At 43.5% G+C, this 6,400-nt stretch overlaps 1 protein-coding gene across 1 annotated transcript in view; it reads right to left on the reverse strand.

Moving 5' to 3' along the window:
• MORN3 (MORN repeat containing 3) overlaps positions 1–6,400 on the reverse strand; it is a 24,882-nt gene that overhangs the window by 5,907 nt on the left and 12,575 nt on the right. The window lies entirely within an intron of this gene.

Raw genomic sequence — 6,400 nt, forward strand, 5'->3', positions numbered from 1 at the left:
TCATTTGATTTGCATTGTGAGCTGGAGGCATCTCAGCAAAACTATCAAGAGAAGCAGGAATTTTTGATACAAGCTTTACTATTTTTTTCAATCATAAGTACCTGTCTGTAAACTTATTTTTATCTTTAATAAACATATTTCACAAGGAGAGTCTGTACTGTCCTGTTTTGTTTATTGTACCCCCAACCTGTGCAGACACACTCGAGCCAACTCATTTTGGGAAATAAATCATCAGCCAGGATGGGGTTTCCCAGCCAATAATGATTCCAAGCTGTTCATTGGAGATATCTGCACAGTGAATAAATAAGTATGGTTAGAGCCGGAAGCTATAAAGAGTTCAGTGTAAAAATCATATTTAGTTACTGGTTGAAACACTTTTCAATGTATAGTTTGTAGTACATCAGATGCACTTTAAGCCTAATCTGATCATTCTATTTCATGCTTATGAGCATTCACAGCCTGACAGTGTGCCATGATGGGGTCAGCCGAAGTGCTAAGTCTTTCTTTAGTTTAGAAACAAGAAAAGTATTAGCTTGCCCGGCCTACTGACACTGGCAGGGAGTGAAAGAAAAGAGAGTTGACATCTCCCCCTCATCATTCTCAGTGAGCTATCTGTTCATCTATGATGATTTTTAGAGGTGGCAATGGATAATAGTGAACAGTCCAGGGGTGGGCAACCTCAGCACTCCAGCTATGCTGGAACTACAACTCCCATGTGGCAATGCAAGACCCCAACATCCACAAGCATGACTCCTAGTTGCAGAAGCACAATGGGTTTTGTAGTTTCACCGTAGCTGGAGTGCGACTAGAGAGGTTGCCTACCCCTGAGTTAGACATACATGTATGATTCTGAATGTCTTGCAAAGTTCAGACCTTGTCACACGATCACTTCTGTTTAGGGCAATGGAAGATGGAGGGGAAGCTGGCTCTGGAGAAACAACAGTGATCACTTTATTCCACAAGAACATTTTTGGGGGGCTGTGTTCTGCTGTCCCATTGACATTGGATTGTTACCTGTTCTGGCTAAAAAAGACCAAATTGTGAGGATGTTACCTAAAGTCTATGGGCACCTTAACTATTCCTGTCTCTCAATTTATGTCTTGCAGTGTGTTCATACTAACTGAAAACTATGCATGGCCTACCCTGTAATGTTATTTTAACATTTGTTTAACAGGATACAGAATGAACTGCCTGATAAACAGGAGGCACCTACAAATTCACGTGCTTCTTCGTGCAGGGGTAAAGATGTCCACAGGCTTGCAATTAGTAATAGACCCCTGATCGAGTGACAATATAATGCCTATGGAGCACCCAAAGACAGAACCTGTCTGAGACTTATTGGGTCAGAGCGACTGGACAGCTTAGAAATCCTTGTCTAGTTGCTATTGTTTACCCCAATACCCTGTCTACATAGAACTAAACACAAACTGTCAACTGATGTGACCATTCATGTCCAAGGCTATGCTGTCCTCCTTATATGCTGAGCCAAAAACCATTCAGAGCTTTTGGCCAGTTGAAGTCAGATAAAAAATTACAATAATAACTGTGAATTCATACTCACTAAAATACACAATAGTTTCTCTTATATTATAAACAGTTTATAATAATATAATATACCATACTATAAAATAAAAGGTCACCTTGGAGTATTTGGACCTAAGCCCTGTGCTTGTGTATGATTAAGTCTCTCCCATCTGACCGCTAATTTCCTTCAGTTTTAGAGGTACCAGTGTATTATTCCCTCTATATAAACGTTTGAAACATAAGAGAATAAATATACTGGAACTGTTAAAGCTTAAGGTCTCAACCATTGCTAATAACATTTCCCCTCAGAAGTAATGAGGCGAGGCTACACAGCTTGAATACTACAAAGTCCTCTGCTGCAGAGACATTGTAATTTAACCCACAGAGACCAAAACGGAAACTTCTTACTAGGACAAAGCGAAACATCACCGGCTCTATTTATAATCGCCGTCTTAAGAGCTCTCCACAACAGGATATATATATATTGTGAAGCACTGGCTATCCGAATTTAGGACAGTGTATATGTGTCACCTAGGTTTCTTACCTACACATGGGCGAGTGGCTCCAGTGTTTATGAATGGAGAAAAATAACTTTATTCTCTCCGATTCTTAACAATCCTGCTGGTCCTGAAGGCCAAAGGCTAACAGTTGACAGCACACTTAAATGGTACAAGTGTTGGCTGTTTGTTTTCAGGGCAACGCATTAAGAAAACCCTATTAGTCATGAACTGACTTGAGTTTAGTTAGTGGCTCAGACGAGCAGATGTTTTGTTTTGTCTTATGCCATGTAAACTATATGTCCATAGCATAAACTATGCATTGAGACAATGTTTACTGACTTGCTGAAATAGGCTTCACTTATACGAACGTGCAGATTTGTACAGCATGCACGTCTGCAGAAACACCTGTTAGATGCAGCTGCCTGTACAACTCAATGACAGGATGCGGCTGCACGCTGTTAAACGGGAATCCGAACTCGTGTATGCCCCTGTCTGCATACTGTCTACAACCCATAAGCTCCCAGGGGTACTCAACCCTGCTCAAATTGTGGGGCACGTGGTCTGCGACTGTTGCATTATAGCCTTGCTGGTTAAGGTTTGTAACACACCTGAGGATTGGGCATACAGACCCCAAGAGTGTGGATGAGCTGGTGTTCCTTGTGGATCAGCATGCTGATACCGAGGACTATCCCAGGGATCTGTCCTCCAAGCCAGTAAGCCCTGGAAACAGGATAACATAAACCTTGGGTAAGACAGTTCCTTTTTATGAAAGAGGTAAACAGAGTCTTAAAGGAGAACTATGAGGTGAGTGATTTAGCCCAACCTCATAGTTCTAGCCAACGTGTGACAATGAGACTGTCACAGGTCAGCTCAATAGATCGGGGAGTGAACACATACCGTCGCTCGCTCACTTCTCGATCATGTCCCTGCAGAGAGCCGCGACTGTCCCTCACGGCTCCCTGCAGGGATTCCCCCCTCCCTGCTCCAATCATCCAGCGCTGACTGGCGGAACAGACGGGGGAGGGGGCGGGTACAGCTGGGTCTGCCTCTAGATAGGCAGAGCCAGCTGTCACTCACGCAGCCTGGTGGATAACACAGTAATGTTGGGATCCGTCCCAGCTGCGACGGTCTCAGTATACCGCGAGCTGTAGCTCGTGATATACTGAGCTTTGGGTCACAGGAGGATGCTAGTATATGTCCTGCCGTGACCCTTAGGAGAACTATGGTGAAAAACACTTACCCCATAGTTCTTCTTTAAAGAGATGGGTGAGATACTCATGGGTGCCAGATATGAATGGAGTCCTAGCCCAAAAGAAGGCTTTTCTTTGAGAGAGACTAAGTAAATTAGGAGCAGGTGGAGCCAAGGACTGTGGTACAAGTGATTGCCAATTGCACTGCCAACAGGCTTCTTAGCAAGGGGGTGGGGTCCAATGAGTTCCGACTCCTGGCCGTGTCCCTAATAACAGGCAGTGGGAGAGGAGAGAGTGTGTGTGTGTCACATGCCCCGCTCCCTGCACATTGTGTGTCCAGGATAGTGTCGGGCTCTGGCAGCTTTTCAGTGTACAGGGTGAGTCAAAATGAGGATTGAATGGCCGCGGGGGGCACTGTTCCCTATTATAATCTATTTCTCTGATTAAATGATTACAGTTGTCTTCTACCAATTCCAGCAATGGGCTTGAAGACTGAACAGAATATTGCACTCTGTGGCACATACAGCCACCATTAACCTTGCACAGACCACCATTAATCCTGCACAGACCACTGCAACCCCGCACAGACCACCATTAACCCCGCACAGACCATCTGAGAACCGCACAGCCACCAATAACCCTGGACAGACCCCCTGTGAGCCGCACAGCCACCATTAACCCCGCACAGACCACCTGAGAACCGTACAGCCACCTTTAACCCCGCACAAACCACCTGAGAACCGCGCAGCCACCATTAACCCCACACAGACCACCTGTAAGCCGCACAGCCACCATTAACCCTGCACAGACCACCTGAGAACCGTAATTAACCCTGCACAGACCACCTGAGAACCGTACAGCCACCTTTAACCCCGCACAAACCACCTGAGAACCGCACAGCAACCATTAACCCCACACAGACCACCTGAGAGTCTGCACAACCACCTGAGAGACTGCACAGCCCACCATAGACCCTGCACAGCTTCATATTATTCTTCAAGCAAAAGCAGACACATATATGAAAACTTTCATTTTGGGATACACTTTAAGTGGAACACCCTTAACCCTTGACTTCAGGGAAAAGGAAGATAGATAAACAATGTATATCCAAATAAAACAAGAAATCATTTAACAACTCTCAGATTCAAAATGGGGAAGGTCTATTATTTGCAGTATGTACCTGACGTATAAGAAATCTCTCAAGAGATAGGGATGGTTATGACAATTTTCTCTACAAGAAATTTACATGATCTACAGAAAGAGAAAGAATTATAAACCAGAATTAGGAAAGGATAGAAAGAAAGGGAGTGGGATCATTTTGATACAAGGTCATAAAGGATCAGAAAGTTGACTTCAGCCCATACCCCAAGGTGTGTCAGGGATGTGGTAGCCATAGTTAGAGTGTCTGGCCATTTAATAAATGCATGATTCTAGGAATCATGAAACAGAGCTCTGTATGGGCAAAAAATAAAAACAAATTCACTATAGGGCCTAGAAGGAGAATCCATAAGCTACTGGTATAATTAGCTTTGATAGAGCGTAGGGAGAGGATCAGTCTTCAAGTGATTAGGTCCCTCAAAGGTCTTCAGAGTTACCTTATGCTATTGAGGAAAACTGCATAGCTGGGTAACAGAGAGCCCTGTCTGCTGGGCTTACATGAAAGTACAGGACTAATAAAAGAAGGATATCTCCTTATAAGGAAGAAGGAGATACACTCACATTGTTAAGATACCCCCCACTGTATTAAGTGGGAAACAACAGCTGCAGGGATATGACAGTAACATTTGAGAGTAGAAAGGGACATGATTGACACTGCATAGAGTAGGGAGTCAATCAACCTGTCAGTTACAAGAGGAATTCTCACATTTTATTTTGAAGGAGAAAAACTTCCAACATTTCAATGAAGATCAGTGCAGACAGTTTCTCAAAAACTGACCTAGAAGGTAAAACCACAAACATGGGAAACTGGCTGTGATGATGAACCAGACTCAAAGAGTAGGGAAGTGGATGCATATGAAGAATCTTCGCCGGATGGGAGAAAAGTGTAGGGACAAAACCCACCTTTTCCCTAAGCCATCTACAAATTGAACCAAAGGATCAGTTCGTACATTGTATAAATTCTAGATTCTCTAATACAGTAGGAGAATGGAGAAGTACAGAGGAACAACACTAGAGTGAGGAGACTGAGAAAAGGAATACATCCACAATTCCACAGTTGCATGAAGAGGTAAATGGGAAAAGATCTGCTATACCCAAAGATTGCAGATGATAGGATCCTTGGCTAAGCAGGAACCGCAAGAAACTTTTTTGATGAAGGTCTTTGGGGCATTCCATAGCGGGGTAGCCAAGACAAAAACTGGCACTAAGGTAGGCATATTCATCAGTGCTGTGGGTAGGGTGTAATTCTATTGGAGTACTCAGAAGACTCATGTTCTCACAGGACAAGGGAGTAGTGTAAACCCTATCTTTGTTAATCCAGCAAGTAATGAAATCTCTCAAAAAGGGATAGGATTTGAGGAAAGTGAAGATCTGAAGAAGTGCTAGTCAGTAGAAAGGAAAAAAGGGGTCTTTGCTGCAGAGAGGAGTGTGGGATCAAATGGCATGCCACCCTCAATGATATATCTCTACCAAGGTAGGAATCAGAGATCCCCAGGGATCAGGGAATTCAAACATTGCTAAAAAATGAATGCACAAAGTGTGTAGTAATCCCAGAAACAGCCAATAAAGATGCATCGAGTAGGATTAAAGAGTGGACCTACAAGGGGAAATTTGAGACTGCGCTCTGACAGGAAAAAGTAAATAGGTACGTTTTATGTGGAGGGCTGAGAAGATGAACCAGAAGACTTTGGGATTGAAATCTGTAGTTTGAGTAAGACATAGACTGTGATTGTCTACAAGGTACTATTGTAGTAGAAAAAGGAAGAAAAATGGGAATCCTTTGCCCCATCCCAAGATCTCCTGTGTTTAGGCAGGCATGCATCCTGTGCACTAGAGATATCAGGAACAAACATATCAAGGGCAGAAACACAGAGAAGCTACCCCTAAAGGGAAAGTAAATTAAGTGTTCCTTTTGTGTATGCTCGGTGTGCCAGACACAAAGCCGGAGCTTTTTTTTTTTTTAAAGCATCTGTGCTGCGTCTTCTTTATCCTGCAAATGTGCACTGTGATCCCAGTTATTCTTATGAG

Source organism: Nanorana parkeri, unplaced genomic scaffold (genome assembly GCF_000935625.1).
Source record: "Nanorana parkeri isolate BGI_ZX_2015 unplaced genomic scaffold, ASM93562v1 scaffold13, whole genome shotgun sequence".
NCBI classification, from domain to species: domain Eukaryota; kingdom Metazoa; phylum Chordata; class Amphibia; order Anura; family Dicroglossidae; genus Nanorana; species Nanorana parkeri.